The 18,898-nt window shown below is 45.6% G+C and overlaps 1 protein-coding gene across 3 annotated transcripts in view; it reads left to right on the top strand.

Moving 5' to 3' along the window:
• Positions 1–18,898, top strand: part of Scaf8 (SR-related CTD associated factor 8) — a 214,537-nt gene that overhangs the window by 108,570 nt on the left and 87,069 nt on the right. The window contains exon 22 of one of the 3 annotated variants that reach the window (XM_045158859.1): positions 4,193–4,538. The exons of the other annotated variants lie outside the window; for them this stretch is intronic. The gene's annotated coding sequence lies outside the window, so the exon portion shown is untranslated. Of the gene's footprint in view, positions 1–4,192; positions 4,539–18,898 lie in introns of those variants that run through there. 3 annotated transcript variants of the gene reach the window in all.

Genomic DNA, 18,898 nt, shown 5'->3' with positions numbered 1-18,898 from the left:
AACCAAGGGGATGTGTTAACGGGCTAAGCTCATACTATGTAAAAGATGTTTAATGTTTCTTACAGTGCTTGTGCCCAGGACAGATAGATAGCTTAATGACCTGTCCCTTGGTAGCCAGTGGGGCTTGGTCCCAGGACGTTGTCCTTAGCTACCAAAGTCTGCCGATGCGCAGTCTCTCTGATATAAAGTGGCATGGTACTTGCAGAGGATATAAGATCATCTGTCTGCATACTTAAATACATAATGCTCTGTGAACAGTTGTTAACTGTACCGCTCAGGGAATAATGGCAAGAACAAGGGTCTACATACTGTGTATGTTTTTGAAGTGTTCTCCATCTGGCACTGGTTGAAGCTGTGCAGAATCGGTGAACGCAGACGGCTGACTGGAATGCTTGGCTGACCTGTGTTCTCTGCCTCCCTTTTCCTGTCACTCTGTGCTCTTAAAGTAGGTTGCTATCCCTTTGCTAGTGTTTCTCAGGCTATTTACAGGAGCTGCATACCTCAAATTACTGGTTGTGGTACAGCACACAGTTGGCAATGCCAGTACTCAGGAGTCAGAGGCAAGAAGGAGCTTAAGTTCAAGGGTAGCCTGGAGTAGATAATGAATTTGAGTCCAGCCAAGTTGAGTCTACCATAGTCAAAACCCTTTCCGGAATTAATAACGATAACAATAAGGTGCATACCTTAAATTTATGATTTAAAGTTTCCGTTCTGTGAATGGCAAGTTGAAGAAAATTCAGAGTAACAGAAGGGAAAACTTGATAATATAGTATGCTTTTTAAGATAATAGACATTTTATTGCTTTTGGTTTTTTAAATGGTTATACAACCTGGGCAAGTTGCTAAGCCATTAGTTACTATTTCTTCATAGCTGAACAGTTTTTATTGAAGATAACAATATCTGTACTCAAAGGATATCTACACTATGACAAGAACTGGAACCATTCCAGTGCTTGCGATACAGTCCTCATGACCACCCTGTGAAGCAGACACTGTAGTCTCAGGTTTGCTTAAGAGGAGGCTCTGACACAGATGGAAGTAACTTTCCAAAGTTTCATAATTTAGGTTTGAATGAAAATTGAAACCCTAATGCATTGTATTCAAAGTCCATATGTACCACCTGAGAAAATGCCCCTCCAGGCTTACTCTTAGGAGGGGTGGATGTAGCACACCAGTGACGTTCTCTTCCTTCTTTGCAAGTGTGTGTTGTTGCCCGTCCTTTTACTATCGTTTAATATTCAGTTTAGAATCTGTTGGCATAATATTTAAGGCCATTCCAGGCCATAACATTTTAAAGTTTCTGAACTATTTTTTTTAATATTTTTTGTTCATTTTTTATTTATTTATTTGAGAGCGACAGACACAGAAAGACAGATGGAGGGAGAGAGGGAGAGAATGGGCGCGCCAGGGCTTCCAGCCTCTGCAAACGAACTCCAGACTATTTTGGAGGCAGGTTTATGTTGCACTGTTGTTAAAAGAGGTTTCTGTTTTTAATCGAATGCTTTGCACACACAAGATACCAGAACCCCTTTACCCTTACCTCTTGGGATCTTGCGTAGAGGCCAGCCAGTGAGGGCTGCTTGCACATGTGTATTTTAGGATGTGCTTTTGGCAGCTCTTTGTAAAACTTGGCATTTATGCGCTGTGCACACAGTCAACATTTAGCACTGTGTTTCCCTGGGAATAGAGCTGTTCTGTGAATGGCCGGGCTTGAGTTGAATGAAGTGATTGCTCAGTGCCAGTGCTTATTCGCCTCCTGGATTTAGAGGCTAGCCTTTGTGGTTGGTGGCAGGCTTTATTTGTCATTCCTTTACCTTTCTAAGTCACTAAACTTATGAGACTTAGTCCGTAGCGGATCATGATGCTGGCCTGTGAAACCTTTGTGCAGAGTCCTTGAGCCAGTGACCCTGACCGCTGGCCCTGTCTGTCATTGCCTAATCCACACCTCAGGCCAACATGCTTATCATATTTGTGAGGTAAATTTGTATTTTTACTCATTTTAGCAAAAGTAATAATTTTCTTTATACTTCCATGAACCAACATTTCCCTCTGATATTTCTTGCTACAGGAGCGCTTATTAGTTAGCTTGGTTCAGTGCATGCATTAGCCAAGGTGTCAGTTCAATCCGAAGACCTGTCCTTTACCTTTACCGCAGCCACTGTTGGAATAGGCCTTCTCTTCTCTGGTGACTGAACCGGCTTGGAGCCCTTTAGAGGAGAGGGCGGTCAGTGCTCACTGCCCCTGTGCTCAGACCCAGGGTGGGGACTGGAGTTGCAGGTGGAAGAATCAGAGGAGCTCGTGACCACCCGGGTTTTCGCTTGCACACGTGCTCTCACTTGGGTTTTGCTGACTTCATAACCATTATTTGCTTTCACAATCACCCTTGAGCCGGGCGTGGTGGCGCACGCCTTTAATCCCAGCACTCGGGAGGCAGAGGTAGGAGGATTGCTGTGAGTTCAAGGCCACCCTGAGACACTGCATAGTGAATTCCAGGTCAGCCTGGGCTAGAGTGAGACCCTGCCTCAAAAAAAAAAAACAAATCACCCTCGAGAAAGGTAGATGTTAATGTATTGTCTGTGTAATTAGATCTTGGGGTGACTGAAACAACATACCAAAGTTCAGATAGCTTAAGCAACAGAAAATTAGTCTCTAACTGTTCTGTGGCTAGAAGTCTGAAATCGAGATGTCAGCAGAGCTGAGCTCTCCTGGAAGGTTCTCCTCTCCCACACTCGCGACAGCTCTCCTGAGCCCTGTGTGTTCCGGACTCACACCAGTATCTGCCTTCTTGAATGGTCCAGCGTACTTGGAGCTTGGCCTTCAATATACAGTCCCCTGGGAAACCATTGAACCGGAAGCAGCCAGTGACTCGGTTGTGTAGCCGTTTTAAGTTGTAAGTAAATTGAGCTGAACATCTTAAAACACAGTGGAAGAAGCAGACAGTGGAATGACACTTTCTGTCTTTATAGTGCTTTATAAAACCACTTTGTTGCAACAGTGTCGTTTATTTATTTATTTGATGTAGGGTCTCACTCTAGCCCAGGCTGAACTGGAATTCACTATGTAGTCCCAGAATGGCCTCGAACTCACAGCAGTCCTACCTCTGCCTCCCAAGCACTGGGTTAAGCCACCATGACCGACAAAGTATAATTTAAATCAATAGAATACATCACCAGCCTTTCAACACGAGAGTCAGTACTGCCTCCCACATTTCTGTGCTTTTCATTAACAGTTGAGCTAAAGGGAAGCTCAGAGAAAATCCGGGAATGCTGGCGTTTAAAGTCTGGCTGCTGTGGGTAATTCTCCCGTTCGAGAACCGTGAAGGGCTGAGGATAAATAGCTCCCTGGTCGAGCACTTGTCCTGTGTGTGCAAAGCTCTGGGTGTGATCCTGAACACCACAGAGGAAGAGCCAAAAGGAAATGCCAGCTTTTTTGTTTGTTTATTTGAGAGAGAGGGAGAATGGGCACGCCAGGGCTTCTAGCCACTGCAAAATGAACTCCAGACGCGTGCGCCCCCTTGTGCATCTGGAGAATAGAGCTGGGGTCCTTAGGCTTCGCAGGCATGTAGCTGCTAAGCCATTTCTGCAGTCTGAAAATGCTAGCTTTTAAAAATGGGAGGCTTTTTAGACTTCATTGGCTAGAGTTGTTTAGTGCTGCCTTTAACTTTGTGTTAACAAAGAAAGAACAGTATTAACATTTTGTTTTCTTGTCACTTTACCATTTTGATGGCTAATTAGAGATTTTTTTAATTTGCCAAATAAATTCTCAATTTGTTCATTTTTATATAATAGCAGAACTTTAATATGCTTATTTTTCATAGAATTGGCTTGCAAAATTAAGTCTTTAAAAAAATCGCAGTATGCCTGACTGAAGTCCAAGTTGTATGAATATAGCAAGGTCTACTGTAAATAGGTGTCTCTCAACAATGACCCTGGCAACTTCTGTGGAAATGTGAATTGAGCTTTCCCTTAGGCATTATTTGAAGAGTACCTAGCATTTATAGCACTGTGTGGCACCTAGAACCAGCTCGGTGTTCGCTGTAACTGTGTGACTGTAGGACATGCAAGTTAGTGGTGTATAGTAATTGCAGAAAACTAAGGGATTATTTACGCAGAACCCAGAGATGCAGAAAATGGAGCCATAAGGAGCTCAGAGGATTTTAATTTTTTTTTTAATTTTTATTTTTTTACTGGTAGAGCTTTCTGTATATCCAGAGCCTCAGCTCTTGAGGCCCGCAACAGGATCCTGCTGTCCCAAGAGGTGGGCCTGCCAAGGAGAGGTGACTGTGATCTGATCTCAGGAAGAATGGTGACAAGGAAGTGTGCTTCTTTTTAATTGTCTAAAATGTCTAGATAGTAACAGTTCAGGAGATAAAATATTGCTGAATTTCTCCTATAGAGTAGGGGGTGAAGCTTTTCAAGCAGGTTTTAATCTATGGGACTTGACAAAGATGAGATGGAGAAAAACAAAACCTTTTCCCTTGATTATATTCACACTAAAATTGTTAATTATGGAAATAAATTGTGTTAATCACTTGCGTAAGTTGTGTCTGACTCATTCCATTGCACGGGAACCGCATTCAGAGAGAGGATTTTTAAGTTGCCCTTATGCTTCCTCATGATTCTGAGCATCTGAAAAGCATATTAGGAGCTACTTTGTGCCCCAGCAGATCTGTCAGAATTTGAGACCTCAAGAGAGTTAGATCCCGGGGGGCTGAGGTGAAACAGTGTTGCTGGTATCCAAGTGGAGGGCAGTAATTGCAGGTGCGTGTCCGTTCCGGGCCAGAATTCCACTGGACGCAGAAACAGCGCAGCTTAGGAGGGTAGAGGCGTCTTGGCCTCGTTGGCAGCTGCACACTTGCGGTTCCCTCCACTGTCACCCACCAGATAATATAAACCAAACCCCGCTGCACTCCTGAGCACAGTGTTAAACCTGGACCTCCATTTGTGAAGACGAACACTGCTGAAGCACATTCCAGCAGCCATCTTTCTTTGCCTCATTGACAGTGTTTTTGTTGTTGGACTAAAGCTTCAGCGGCATGATGTCAGGTGCAGAAGAACACGTAGTTCAGTTCAGAAGAAGTCTTTATCTGAGCAAGGGAAATTCCTAATTGACATTGTTACCTATGCAGAGAAAGCTGATTTCTAAAACAGTGTGTGTTTTCATAGCTCTAGAAAGGAACTTGCTGCGCTCCCTAACCAGCTCCCTTTAGCTGATGGTAAAGAGGGGTGGGAATGCTCACAAGAGAAGGGGGGCTTCTGAAGGGGGGATTGCCCTGCAAGCTACAGCAATAAACTGCTGCTTTTCCATCTCAGCTGTCCTCTGCTGGCTGAGCAGACAAGCCTGGTGCTTCCTAAGCAAGCAGACATCAGGTGGATGTGATTTTTAAAGGTATATCCCGTATTTACAGTGTGCTCATTTCTAGAATCAGAACAAATGAGGCAAACGCTGTTACTTACAAGTCTTGCCTAGGTGGCTTGGTCTTTGTTTTTTCTTTGTTTGGGCTTTGTTTTCCCTTGGCGCTGGGGCCCTAACCCAGGTCTTGCTAGGTAAGCTCTGTTACCACTGGTCTACGTCCCCAGTCCTGCGCATTTTTTTCTTTTTAAGCCTCAAATGATTGGTTTAGTGGACAGAGGAAGGCAATCATAGTACCCTACCTTTTGACCTTTTGGTCTTCTGTGTCATACTGCCCCAGGTACTCCACAGAGAACCTGTTGTGGCCGAGTTTGGATGAGCCAGGTTGATTTTTTTTTTAATGATATTTTTACTTTCTCTCTTGGCAGTTGATAGCTTCACATTTCAAAAATAGTTCCTATCAGCCTAGTACCATAATTGTATGTGTGTACACATGTACTACACACACACATATACATACGTACATGTGTATATATAGCACACACCTCACATTTAATCAGGTGACTCAACTTTCAGCAAGCCCTATAGATTTTCTTGATCTTTTTTAAAATTGAGTCGGACTGAGATGACAAAACTTTCTTTCTCTGCTTCATCATGTGTATTTATACAACTTGTTAGGACTTGGAACTTAAGTACCTAACATTTTTCTTGCCAAGCACAACTCAGTCTTCCTTAGGAAATGGACTTTTGAAAAAATTTTTTTCCGAGGTAGGGTCTCACTCTAGTCCAGGCTGACCTGGAATTCACTATGGAGTCTCAGGGTGGCCTCGAACTCACCGCGATCCTCCTCCCTCTGCCTCCCCAATGCTGGTATTAAAGGCGTGCGCCACCACACCTGGCTTAAATCGACTTTTTAAAATACTCCAAAACACCAAAAAACGTGCCCACCACACGTGGACTCGGTATAGAGAAAGAGCAGTGACAGAAGTGCTGGTGCCCAGAGCATTTGTTTTAAGGCATTTGCAGTCGCTGATTCCTGTGGCTCACGTGGCCGACGTTGCTCCTCCCAAGTCCCATCTGGCGCTTCCAGCCCTGTCAGTACCACAGCTGGCCGAACTTGCCCCGGCCTCTCTCTGCAGTCTTGTAGAGATCATACGTTTAATATCAGGCATCTTTTAAGCTTTCCCGTCAAGCCGATGGGAAGTGAAGTGCTTCATGTCAGCGAACCGCTGTCTGCAGCCGGGGATGACTCATGAGTAAGGGTGGGCTTACCTCAGGCGTTGAGAGTGCGCACGCCCACGGGCTGGGAAGGAGGTTCTGTGAGTGAAGAGCGGGGGCCCTGGGCTCGGATCCCCTCCAACAGGCACGTGAGAGGCAGGCACACGCACCTGGAGCCCCAGCACCATGGGCACAACAAAGGCCCCTGGGCCCTGCTGGTTAGCTAGCCCAGCCACATCCGAGAGCTGGGGCAGCGAGAGGACCCTGTCTCCAAAATGTAAGGCGAGATGTTGTGGTGGCACTCGGGAGGCAGAGGCAAGAGGATCGCCACGAGTTCAAGGCCACCCTGAGACTCCATAGTGAATTCCAGGTCAGCCTGGGCTAGAGTGAGATCCTACCTCAGAAAACCAAATAAATAAATAATGTAAGACGGAGAGTGATCCAGGAAGACACGCACATGTGCGCGCGCACACACACATCCAGTGCATATGCTAAATACAAAACAGAGAACGACTTTGGGAAAACACGGTTTCTATTACAGGCATTCGTGTAGTTAGAGGGTTTGACCCAGGAAGAAAATCTCACTTGATCCATCCTAGACTGCCCGATTTATGTCCACGCTTTGGCCCATAATGCTACAACTTACATAGTAAATGAGAATTAAAAGCACTCTCATTGCCCTTGTTCCAATATAATTTCTCCTTCAGCCTTCTGTTTTCAAAACAGAATGATGGTAAAAGCACTGGTATTTACCTATGGAGATCGAAACACCTTTGCTTCTGTATTCTGGGAGAGCTGAACTTTCAGCTTTCATCTGTAACTCAACCTTTGGAGGCCTGGGGAAGGAACCCACACACTAAAGATACTTCTTTCTCCTATGACTTGTCTCGATAGGATGAACCCTGATAGTAAGCCTGAGGAAGGGAAGTTAATATAATACCCATCCATTTCAGAAATTATTTTCTTGAGGCTATAAAAAAAAAAACTAACCTTCCTTTCGTAGAGAGACATACACATCACCTAGACAGCTAGGGCAGATAGAATAGTGACTATCCCAGAGTGCTCTGTTGCCTTAAGTCCCAAAGTTTCCCTGTCTCCCCAAGCAGCCACTGTGACCACCAGGTCTGGAACCCGTGCTTCCTGTCCCTGGAGCCTTTGTGGAAACTCAAGTGCTCTTGAGCAGTTACCTTAGTGTCCACTTAGTTTTTAAAATGATGGTGCATAAAGTACTATGTTCCCCTTGTTGGTGAACTCCATACAGGTGTCTGTCACCATCTATCTCTCCTTGCCGTCACTCATCTTGAGATGCAGTCAAGCAGGTTAATCACCACGTGTTCATGTTCCAGGCTTCCTTGTGTATTTTTAAGCAAACAACAATATAAACAGCATTTATTAGCTCTCCGTTTTATAGGCGTCACAATGCCCTAACCTTTACCTATGTATAAGAAGGGAATCCTTGATGGAGTGTTAAATAGAGCAGCTGTCCTCTTTTCCTCTTTGGTTAAGTGGACTTTAGCTTTGTCAGTGAAGTAATTTAAAATCATTTTTAGCAACATGCCTATACATGACTTTCGAACACAGATAATTTTTCTTTCTAATTTTAAAAACCTTATTTAAGGGCTGGAGTGGTGGCTTAGCTGTTAAGGCACTTGCCGGCAAAGCCAAAGGATCCCGGTTTAACTCTCCAGATCCCATGTAAGCCAGATGCACAAGGAGGCACATGCATCTGGAGTTCATTTGCAGTGGCTTGAGGCCCTGGTGTGTCCATTCTCTCTGTCTCTCTTCCTCTTTCTCTGCCTTTTTCTCTCTCTCAAACAAATAAATAAATAAAGTATATTAAAAAAAAAAAAACAAAAAAAACCCTTATTTAAGAAAACATTAAGGGGATTTATTTTAATTGAATTACTTGGGGAAGAAAATTCATTAAAAAGAGGGTGCAATCAGGGTTGGTACATTTTTATTATTTCCTAAAGGAAATATACTTGTAAGAGATTAATACAAAGATTGTTTAGGGAAAGCACAAGCCTTATTTAACACCTAAGGGATATCCAAATTCTAGCTTTCATGTTTATGAAATAGTGGCTATCCCAAAGGGTATATGATGAGATCTAAATATCCAAGTATGTTAGAATGAAACACCCCACTGCCATGGAAATGACTGCCTTATAGACTTTCTGGTCTCAGGTGCCTCTGAGAGTAGGTCTATCTTGTTTATAGCAAGGACAGTAAGAGCCACGTGGGATTTATGCACTTTGGACCCTGGCCAGCATAGCGCTTGCATTAATTTCAGTGTCTAGTGAGATCCCTTTCTCCCCACGTTGGCCTTGAAGATAGTTTAGCAGTTCTAATGACAACTAGATACAAGGTTGGCTTTCCTTTTGGTAGCTTAGATATGAACCCTGGATTGAAACTCTTAGATTTGTTGAGTATGATTGCTCTTTATGCATATACCCCCTTGTTGATTTCCCAGTCATGTGCAGCTTTCATTTCCTTTAAGGCAAGAGATACACCAGAACAGCTTCAGCAGTGGCTGATCACGCACAGTGTGTATATGTTGGCCTTCCATGTTTTCCTTCACTTGTGTGCATGCCTGGGTATTATTTCACAGGCGGGTTTTGGCTGAGCTGGGTGTGGTGGCGCACGTCCTTGATCGCAGAGGTAGGAGGATTGTTCTGAGTTCAAGGCCAGCCTGAGACTATAGTGAATTCCAGGTCAGCCTGGGCCAGAGAGAGACCCTACCTCAAGGAAAGAAAAAAAAAGATGGGTTTAGGGTAAAAAAAAAAAAAAAAAAAGAACAGATGACAGAACCCTTTAAAAATTTTTTATTTATTTATTTGCAAGCAGAGAGAGAGAGGAGAGAGACAGAGAGACAGACACAGAGAGAATGGGTAAGCCAGGGCCTGTAGCCACTGCAAATGAACCCCAGATACATGTGCCCCTTGTGCATCTGGCTTACGTGGGTCTTGGGAAATCGAACCGGGGACCTTTGGCTTTGTGGGCAAATGCCTTAACCACTGAGCCATCTCTCCAGCCCAGAGTGAGCTTCTTCTAAAATAGTCTTTGATCACCATACCAATGGCTTCAAGCAGGTCAAATTGCAGATACATTTGAATGACATGCAAATTGTCTTCCTAGTATGGGTCTCCTCTCCCTTTTCTTTTTCGAAGGTAGGGTCTCACTGTAGCCCAGGCTGGCCTAGAATTCACTATTTAGTCTCAGGGTGGCTTCAGATTCATAGTGATCCTCTCACCTCATCCTCTGGAGCTCTGGGATTAAAGGCGAGTGCCACCATGCTCAATTCCAATGTGGATTTTTTTTTTGTCTTTTGGTTAATAAAGAGCAGGTCTGAAAGTAAATCCTACTTGAATTTTCTGCATTTCAAAGGGCCTTCAGGTCCTGAAGCCCTTTTTCTGCGCTTGGTTGAGCTGCAAATTATTGTAGCGCCCATGGGGTTCTGTGTAGCCGTAGTGAGCCTGGTGATGGCAAGTGTGGCTCTGTAATGGGGACGTCTAACTCGGACACAGGCCGATTCTGAACACGGGTGAGGCTTGTGGTCTCCTGAGTGTAGGATTGAGGTTTTAGCGCATTTGAGCTTAGTCCAGGCTGGGTCCAGATGCATCTAGTCTCTTCAAGGAAGATGCTGCTGGGGCACATTGCATTGTCAGCTGCTCGTGAAGCTCAGGAACTTCAAGGAGTTTGTGCAAAACAAGACAGGGCAGCTTCTGGGGCAGAGCACTGCATTTTTTTTAATTATTTATTTATTTATTTGAGAGCGACAGACACAGAGAGAAAGACAGATAGAGGGGGAGAGAGAGAATGGGCGCGCCAGGGCTTCCAGCCTCTGCAAACGAACTCCAGACGCGTGCGCCCCCTTGTGCATCTGGCTAACGTGGGACCTGGGGAACCGAGCCTCGAACCGGGGTCCTTAGGCTTCACAGGCAAGCGCTTAACCACTAAGCCATCTCTCCAGCCCAGACCACTGTATTTTTAAGTCAAGACAAGTTCCCCTGAAGACGCTTCTTGAAAGTAGGTTAGCAGACGCTGGGAGAAGTGTCAGCTTCCGCTCTCCTCTTTTCACTTTTCTGAGTACCACTGTCTAAATCGTGCTGTTCACTTGTGCAAGATTGTTAAAAACCTACACTGAAATGTTGAGAGGACTATTTATCCGGGAGAGAACAAGGATATTCAGCTAGTCGTTTCTGACAGTGTGCAGTATTTAAACCTTTAGAACCCAAGGTATAAATGCTAATTGTTTCAAAATACTGGGGACAAACTTAGGCTTTTTTTTTTCCTGTGGTTTTTTTGAGGTAGGGTCTCACTGTAGTCTATGCTGACCTGGAATTGACTATGTAGTCACAGGCTGGCCTCGAACTCGTGGTGATCATCCTACCTTTGCCTCGCAACTTCTGGGATTAAAGATGTACACCACTATGCCCCATGGGACAAATACCTTTAATTTTTTAAATTTTTTATTTAATTATACGTTTGCAAGGAGAGAGAGAGAGCACATGCCAGGGCCTCTTGGGCAGTAAGCAGATTCTAGACACATGCGCCACTTTGTGCATCCAGGTTTGTGTGGGTACTGGGGAACTGAACCCGGGCCAATAGGCTTTGCAAGTAAGAGCTGTTAATCATTGAGCCATCTCCCCAGCCCTAGGCACAAATATTAACGAAGATTAGCAGCAATATGTGAAAGCTGGCATGAAAATATTTTGAAAGGTGATGGGTGGCTTATTTAAAATAGCAGCTTACTTTTTACTTTTTGACCTTGTAATAAAAATCAGTATTGATTGAACTTCTAAAAATTATTGTTAGGGCTGAGGAGATGGATTAGTGGTTAAGGCGCTTGCCTGCAAAGCCAAAGAACTCAGGTTCAATTCTCCAGGACTCATGTAAGCCAGATGCACAAGGTGGCACATGCATGTGGAGTTCGTCTGTAGTGGCTGGAGGCCCTAGCATGCCCTTTCTCTCTGCCTCTTTGTCTCCCCTGTCTCTCTCTCTCTCAAATAAATAAATAAAAAACAAAAATATATTTAGAGCCGGGCATGGTGGCGCATGCCTTTAATCCCAGCACTTGGGAGGCAGAGGTAGGAGGATTGCTGTGAGTTCGAGGCCACCCTGAGACTCCATAGTGAATTCCAGGTCAGCCTGGGCTAGAGTGAGACCCTCCCTTGGAGAAAAAAAAAAAAAAATTTTTTTTATTTGCAAGTAGACAGAGAGTGAGTCTGGGTACACAGATAAGCCGCAGACACATGCATCACACTGTGCATCTGGCTTCACATGGGTACTGGGGTATTGAACCTGGACCACAGGCTTTACGAGGCAAGCTCCTTTCACCGCTCTGAACCATCTTTCTAGCTCTGAAGTTTTAAAATTGACACAACAGGATGGTTCTTCTCAGAGTCAGAAGGCTTCAGGATGGCCTCCTTCCTGAAGTTGTCTCAGAGAGTTGATACAGGTCTTAGTGCAGGCTCGGGCTCAGGTCCTCTATGGATGGTCTTCTGGAAGGCCCACAAGAGAAAATACATCTCATACATCTCCCTTTCAAGCCTAGCCTAGTAATACTCAGCTTTGAGGTGGTGACAGGTGCCTCCCAGCCGGCCCTGAATCACTGCAAGGCTTTCCACTCATCACGGACACGCAGCCTGCCCTCCCAGGTGCGGCTTGTGAATGGGATGACGCTTTGAACGTCCCCCTGGCTCCCTTGGTGCTCAGCCAAAGGTATTTTTTTGTTCTCCCCATGACATTTTCCCTCCCCTCCGCTCCCCTCAGGGGATTTGGTTGTCACAACTGAGATCAGGGTGCAGCTGTCACCTAGTGCATTTCTGAGGGCGTGGATGTGTCCTCCATTCCACAGGGGAGTCCCAGTCCTTGGTCAAGAACCCTGTCAGAAGTGCCCAGGCTGGGGTACCTTGCTCTGGTCTCCAGAAGATGTGTTCCTCTGTAGGTCTAAAGCTGGCTTCTTTGGAAAGCTCTGCACTTTTCCAGCTTTTCTGACTCCCAAGGTTTCCTTACAATCACTTACAAATCATAAGAAAACATTTCTCTTGAGCTCCTGTCATGTTGTGGGCATTGATCTCTCTACTCCTGTAAAGCCAGATGTTTGGAGTACCTTCATATGACTGTTTCCTCACCTGCCTCCTTTTTTTCCTGTTTGGGTTTTGGAGGTGGGCGGTTCTCACTGTAGCTCAGGCTGCCCTGGCATTCACTACTGGTGCTAAAGGTGTGCGCCGCCACGGCCGGCCCTTGCCTGCTGTCTGCTCCTCTCTCCTCTTAACACCAGAGCTGCCTTCGGACGTCACCACTCCGCTAAAACTGCCCCTTCTGCACTTCAGCGGTCACCCATCCCCAAGGGGTTAGGGAGGGAGCTCCGTGATATGTCCTGGTTTCTGTCCCCAGCACCTGAGGGGGAAAAGTCGCATGACTGCCATCCACAAAACAGAAAGCGAACGAAGCTAGCACCCACCACCAGCTCCAGCCGCCTTTCCCGTCCTTCTGTCCTTCTGCCTTGACCTCGCAGCCGCATCTCTGCCGACGCCCCTCCCCGCTTCGTGCCTGCTCTCGGGGTCTCCCGCCCTTCCTCACCCGCCACGGCTTCCGTGTCGATCCCTCTGCTCCCGTGCTTTTGCTCCCCGCACTTCCTTGATGCTGCATAGCAGTGGCCACACCACGGGACCCCGGAACTCCTCAGTCTGCGCCTCAAGCTTAATCCGCCTGTTTTCTCTTCCAGGTTGCTGCAAACAATCATGGTAATAGGAGAGCAACTGTGAACCTTTCCTCTGGTCTTACTGTCTGGCACTCACTCTCTTTGCGCCTCCAAAGCTCAAAACCGGGGAGGCATTACCCTCTGCGGGCATGATGTCCCTCATCGTGGCATAGCACTTGATTTCTTTTTCCTCAGTAAATGTAACTGAAATTCTCATTTCCTCTGTCCTTGCCCCCACAGGGTCCTTCGTTGTCTCTTTAAACCCTTTTTAGTTGACTTTTCATATATGGACATTTTGATCAGAATCTCCTCCCGTTATTTTCTTTTGTTTCTCTTCGCCCTTACCTCTCTCATGGAAGCCCTTCTTTCCAAACTAGCCCCTCTTCTGTTTTGATGTCTTTTTTTATTTTTTAACCCTCCTGTCGCCCCCAATAACATGTTGATGCGCCCAGCATCGTACGGATCCTGTGCGGGCAACCGCAGCCACCGTGAGGTTACTTCAGGGACTACTTGAGTGGCTTTACCACTGTCCCCTAGGTCCGACCATGATGAATGCATCCTCTACAGGTTACTGGAGTATTTTGTCCAGAGTAAGATCATGTGGTCCCTAGAGCTGCACTGCCTGGATTTGAACTGAGACAAGTGTTCTTGATGCCCTTGTTTCTTTTTTTTTTTTTAATTTTATTTATTTATTTATTTGAGAGCGACAGACACAGAGAGAAAGACAGATAGAGGGAGAGAGAGAGAATGGGCGCGCCAGGGCTTCCAGCCTCTGCAAACGAACTCCAGATGCGTGCACCCCCTTGTGCATCTGGCTTACGTGGGACCTGGGGAACCGAGCCTCGAACCGGGGTCCTTAGGCTTCATAGGCAAGCACTTAACCGCTAAGCCATCTCTCCAGCCCAATGCCCTTGTTTCTTACAAACTGACTTGTAAGGCCAACGTAGAGCTAAGTGGATAAATGCACGTAAGCTACTTGGAATTGTCCCCGGCACATAAGAATATGAGTACAGTTGTGGCTCTGTCATTATTAATAGTATCGTTCCGTCTGAACACACTTAACCTGCCCAAAAGCTCCCACTGGTGTGGGGACCTCCCAAATAAAATCCTAATTGTTGGCCTCAGGATGCAGCTGGTTATTTTTCCGGTCTCCTGCGTGTGCTGTGTGACCCAGCCGTTTGACACCCCTGGCAGTTTCCCCAGAGTGCTTTGCTGCTGGCCTTGCTGTTTCTTGTACCTGAAATACAGTCCTCGTCTTCTCTCTGCGCAGTCTTCTATTTATCTTCTAGCCATTTTCTTCTTCCTGATTTAGTTATTTTTTATTTTGCCGTTCTGGATGGAACGAGTATGATTTATTAACCTGTGAGACGACGACAGCCCGTGATGGCCGGTTACTAAGCGTCACCGTCAGCATCAGGTCGCAGCTCGCCCACTAACAGGTGTGTCCTCTGCACTTGAAGGTAGACATACGAGGCTGAAGGTTTTAGTGTGGCATGACCCGTTCAGTACAAGATCTGTAAAAAAAGACAACTCAGACCCATTGATGAGCTGTGCACAATCCCAAGTTTATTTACTGATTCTTCGAAATCTCACGAAACTTTCCACTTGTTTGTAAAACTCAAATATAGATGCTTAATGAATCAGGGGACAAAAGCATGTTACACCATGCTTTCATTGGAATGGACATTCTTGTCTGTATTTACGCCTCCCTCCCATACTCTCTTCTGTACCAAGCTCAGCAGGTACTCAGTGCAGCATCTCAATATGCCGAAAGATAACAGGTGGTGGTAATAGGTGGCTGTGAAAGGTAGTGAAACACTGGAGCTTACCTGTCTCTGTAGGGGACAGCCAGTAAACACTGTTGCAGCTTGATGTGTAAGATGTACCTGAAAGCTACTCAGGGTATGTCTGTGACATGGAAGACAGGTACTAGTTGCTGGATTTCAATCTGAAGATGCAGTTTTTCAAATATTACTTGTATCTGAAAGCAGAGAGTATGTATGTATGTACGTATGTATGTATGTTTGTGAGTATGTATGGGTGCTTCAGAACTACGGCCACTGCAGACAGCTGTGCTGCTTTGTGCATCTGGCTTTACGTGGGTACTGGGGAAACAAACCCAGGCCATCCGGCTTTTCAAGGAAGTGCCTTTAACCACCAACCCCTCTCATCAGCCCGTGAAGATTCTTTTTTTTAATGATTTTAAAATTTTTGTTAATTTATTAGAGACAGAAAGAGAGGGAGAGGGAGAATGGGTACACCAGGGTCTCCAACCACTGCAAATGAACTCCAGATGCATGCGCCACCATGTGCATCTGGCTTACTTGGGACCTGGAGAATTGAACTGGGGTCCCTAGGCTTCATAGGCATGTGCCTTAACCGCTAAGCCATCTCTCCACCCCAAAAATTCACTTTAAAAAAATTTTTTTGTTATTTATTTGAGAGAGTGTGCACGAAGGAAAGAGGCAGATAAGAGAGAATGGGTGCACCAGGGCCTCCAGCTGTTGCAAATGAACTCCAGATGCATGTGCCACCGTGGGCCATCTGGCTTATGTGGGCCCTAGGGAATCAAACCTGAGTCCTTTGGCTTTGCAGGCAAGTGCTGTAACCGCTAAGCCATCTCTGCAACCCAAGATTCATTTTTGTTTCAGCAAGTTAACTGCCTGTGTCCCTAGGTTCTCAGGTGTAGAGAGAGAGAGATGAGGGCTACATCCACCTAGAAGGCTTGTTTGCAAGTCTTGGAGACCAAATTTAAAGCTGGTTTTCTCCTGTTGCTTCCCATTAACTTCCCATCTTCTCGTTTACGTTTTGAAATTTCTGGAACATTAGTGGTACCTTCCTTTTACAGTATGGTGCCTTTTACCATCAAGATTTGTACTGTTGTTGGGCATGGTTGCGCACGTCTTTAATCCCAGCACTTAGGAGGCAGAGGTAGGAGGATCGCTATGGGTTGGAGGCCACCCTGAGACTACACAGTGAACTCCAGGTCAGCCTGGGCTAGAGTGAGACCCTACCTCGAAAAAACAAAAACAGGGGGATTTGTACTGTCTAATATGGTAGCCTTTAATCACATGTGTCTGTTTAAGTTAAAAAGCAAACATTCGGCCCCTCAGTCATGCTACTTCTGCTTCGGAGCTCCCTAACCACTTCAAGCTGTTGGTTAGCATGCAAGATATAGAAATACAAGTTCCAGAAAGTTCTATTTTCTATTCTGTCCTAGAGTAGCAATTGTTGACCGCATGGGACCCAGGAAATGGGTTGTCTTAAAAATATTATGATTCAGAGTTCTCTCTCCTGCCATACTATTTTTTACTATGTGTGTATCTGTATGTATGTGTACGTTTCGGATGTTCGTGTGGGCATGGGCATGTATGTGCCACGGCACACATGTGCAGGACTGAAAACAACCTAGCGGTGCTTGCCTTCTCCCTCCACTCCGCTTGAGACAGGAGCTTCTCTACAGCTTTCTTTTTGCTGCTTTGTTTCTTGCTCACCTGCTAGCTCCCCGGCCCTCCTGGCTCCACTTCCCGCCGTTGTAGAGTGTTGGGGTTACAGACCCATGTGCCACTTTGCATCGCCTTTGATGTGGGTGTTGGAAAGTCAAACTGTGGCTGGCAGGCTTGTAGGCAAGTGCCTTGAACCACTGAGCCTCCTCTGAAGGCCCTGAAGTGTTTTATTTATTTATTTTTTTTAAAGCTTATCACCTCTGGCTATTCCCCATTAGGGAGTTATTATGCTTAATGGTTTTTATTCCTGTTTTCCTAAATATAAACCATACATTAGTAATTTAGTTTATATTATAAGATTTTGGGCTGGGGAGATACATGCTTAGTATGATGGGGTATTTACTTAGCACAGCCAGGCCCTGGGTTCCATCCCTAGTTTTACACACACACACACACACACACACACACACACACACACACACACACACAGCTTCTTTTCAAATATAATTCAGTAGAAATTCTCCAGGTAGTATTTTCAGGCACATCTAAAGACATTCTTTCTTATTTTATTTTATTTTGTTTTTCTCTATTTGTTTGAGAGGGAGAGAGAGAGAACGGGCACGCCAGGGCCTCCAGCCACTGCAAACAGACTGCAGATGTGTGTGCCCCTTGTGCATCTGGCTTACATGGGACCTTGGTCCTTTGGCTTTGCTGGCAAGTGCCTTCACCACTAAGCCATTTCTCCAGCCCTCTTTAATTACCCTCTTTATTTAAAAAAAAAAAAGTTATTTATTTGAGAGAGTGAGGCAGAGAAAGAAAGAAAGAGAATGGGCATGCCAGGGCCTCCAGACACTGCAAATGAACTCCATACGCATGTGCCACCTTGTGCATCTGGCTTACATGGGTCTTGGGGGTTGAACCTGGGCTTTGCAGGCAGTTGTCTTAACCATGAAGCCATCTCTCCAGCTTGCTTGCTTGCTTGCTGTCTTGTCTTGTTTTTTTCAAGGTAGGGTCTCGCTCTAGTCCTGGCTGACCTGGAACTCACTATGTAATGTCAGGGTGGCTTCAAACTCATGGTGATCCTCTTACCTCTGCCTCCCAAGTGCTGGGATTAAAGGTGTGTACCACCATACCCGGCCCTCTTTCTTTCTTTCAAATATTTATTTATTTGAGAGAGAGCAAGAGGCAGAGAGAGAAGGAGAGAATGGGCATGCCAAGGCCTCTAGCCACTGCACATGAACTCCAGATGCATGCACCCCCTTGTGCTTCTGGCTTATGTGGGTCCTGGAGAATCGAACTGGGATCCTTTGGCTTTGCAGGCAAACGCCTTAACTGCTAAACCATCTCTCCAGCCCCCCTCTTTTTTAAAAAAATTATTTATAAGCCAGGTGAGGTGGTGCATGCCTTTAATCCCAGCACTTGGGAGGCAGAGGTAGGAGGATCACGATGAGTTCGAGGCAACCCTGAAACTACGTAGTGGATTCCAGGTCACTGAGCTAGAGGGAAACCTTACCTTGAAAAACCAAATATATATGTTTGAGTGAGTGAAAGGAAAAGAGTCAGAGAGAGAGAGAGGAAAAGAATGTGCATGCCAGGGCCTCCAGCCACTGTAAATGAACTACATACGCATGAGCCACCTTGTACATCTGGCTCACGTGGGTCCTAGGGAATTGAACCAAGGTCCTTTGGCTTTGCAGTGAAACGCTTCAACTGCTTAGCCATCTCTCCAGCCCCTAAAGTCATTATTTCTGATTTAAGAGCAACAATGTTTGATTACAATAAGCATATCTGGCTGGCTGAGGAGTGCTTCCTTCTAGGTCACATTTGCCACTTGACTTTTTTTAAGCGACCCAGCCTTGATTTTCCCAGCCCAGGCTGTGTCCATCCACATTACTGCTTAAGGTGGACACACAGACATGCCGACACATCATCCTTAGAGATTACTGCTTGCAGTGGATACACAGTCATGCCGACAGATCATCCTCACCAACAAAGGGTCAGAAGCATTACACACACGCAGTGAGGCGCTGATGTTTCTCATCAGTTTGACAGCAACGTTCCTGCACCCTGTCTTAGAGAGGGAGTGTCCTCGAGTGCCAAAAAGGGCCTTTTCAGGGAGACTTTTGAAAATAATTTCATAAACTTTAAATGAAACTCTTTATTTATTTATTTGTTTG

This window comes from Jaculus jaculus, chromosome 9 (assembly GCF_020740685.1).
Source record: "Jaculus jaculus isolate mJacJac1 chromosome 9, mJacJac1.mat.Y.cur, whole genome shotgun sequence".
NCBI classification, from domain to species: domain Eukaryota; kingdom Metazoa; phylum Chordata; class Mammalia; order Rodentia; family Dipodidae; genus Jaculus; species Jaculus jaculus.
This window is presented reverse-complemented; position numbering and strand designations above follow the sequence as displayed.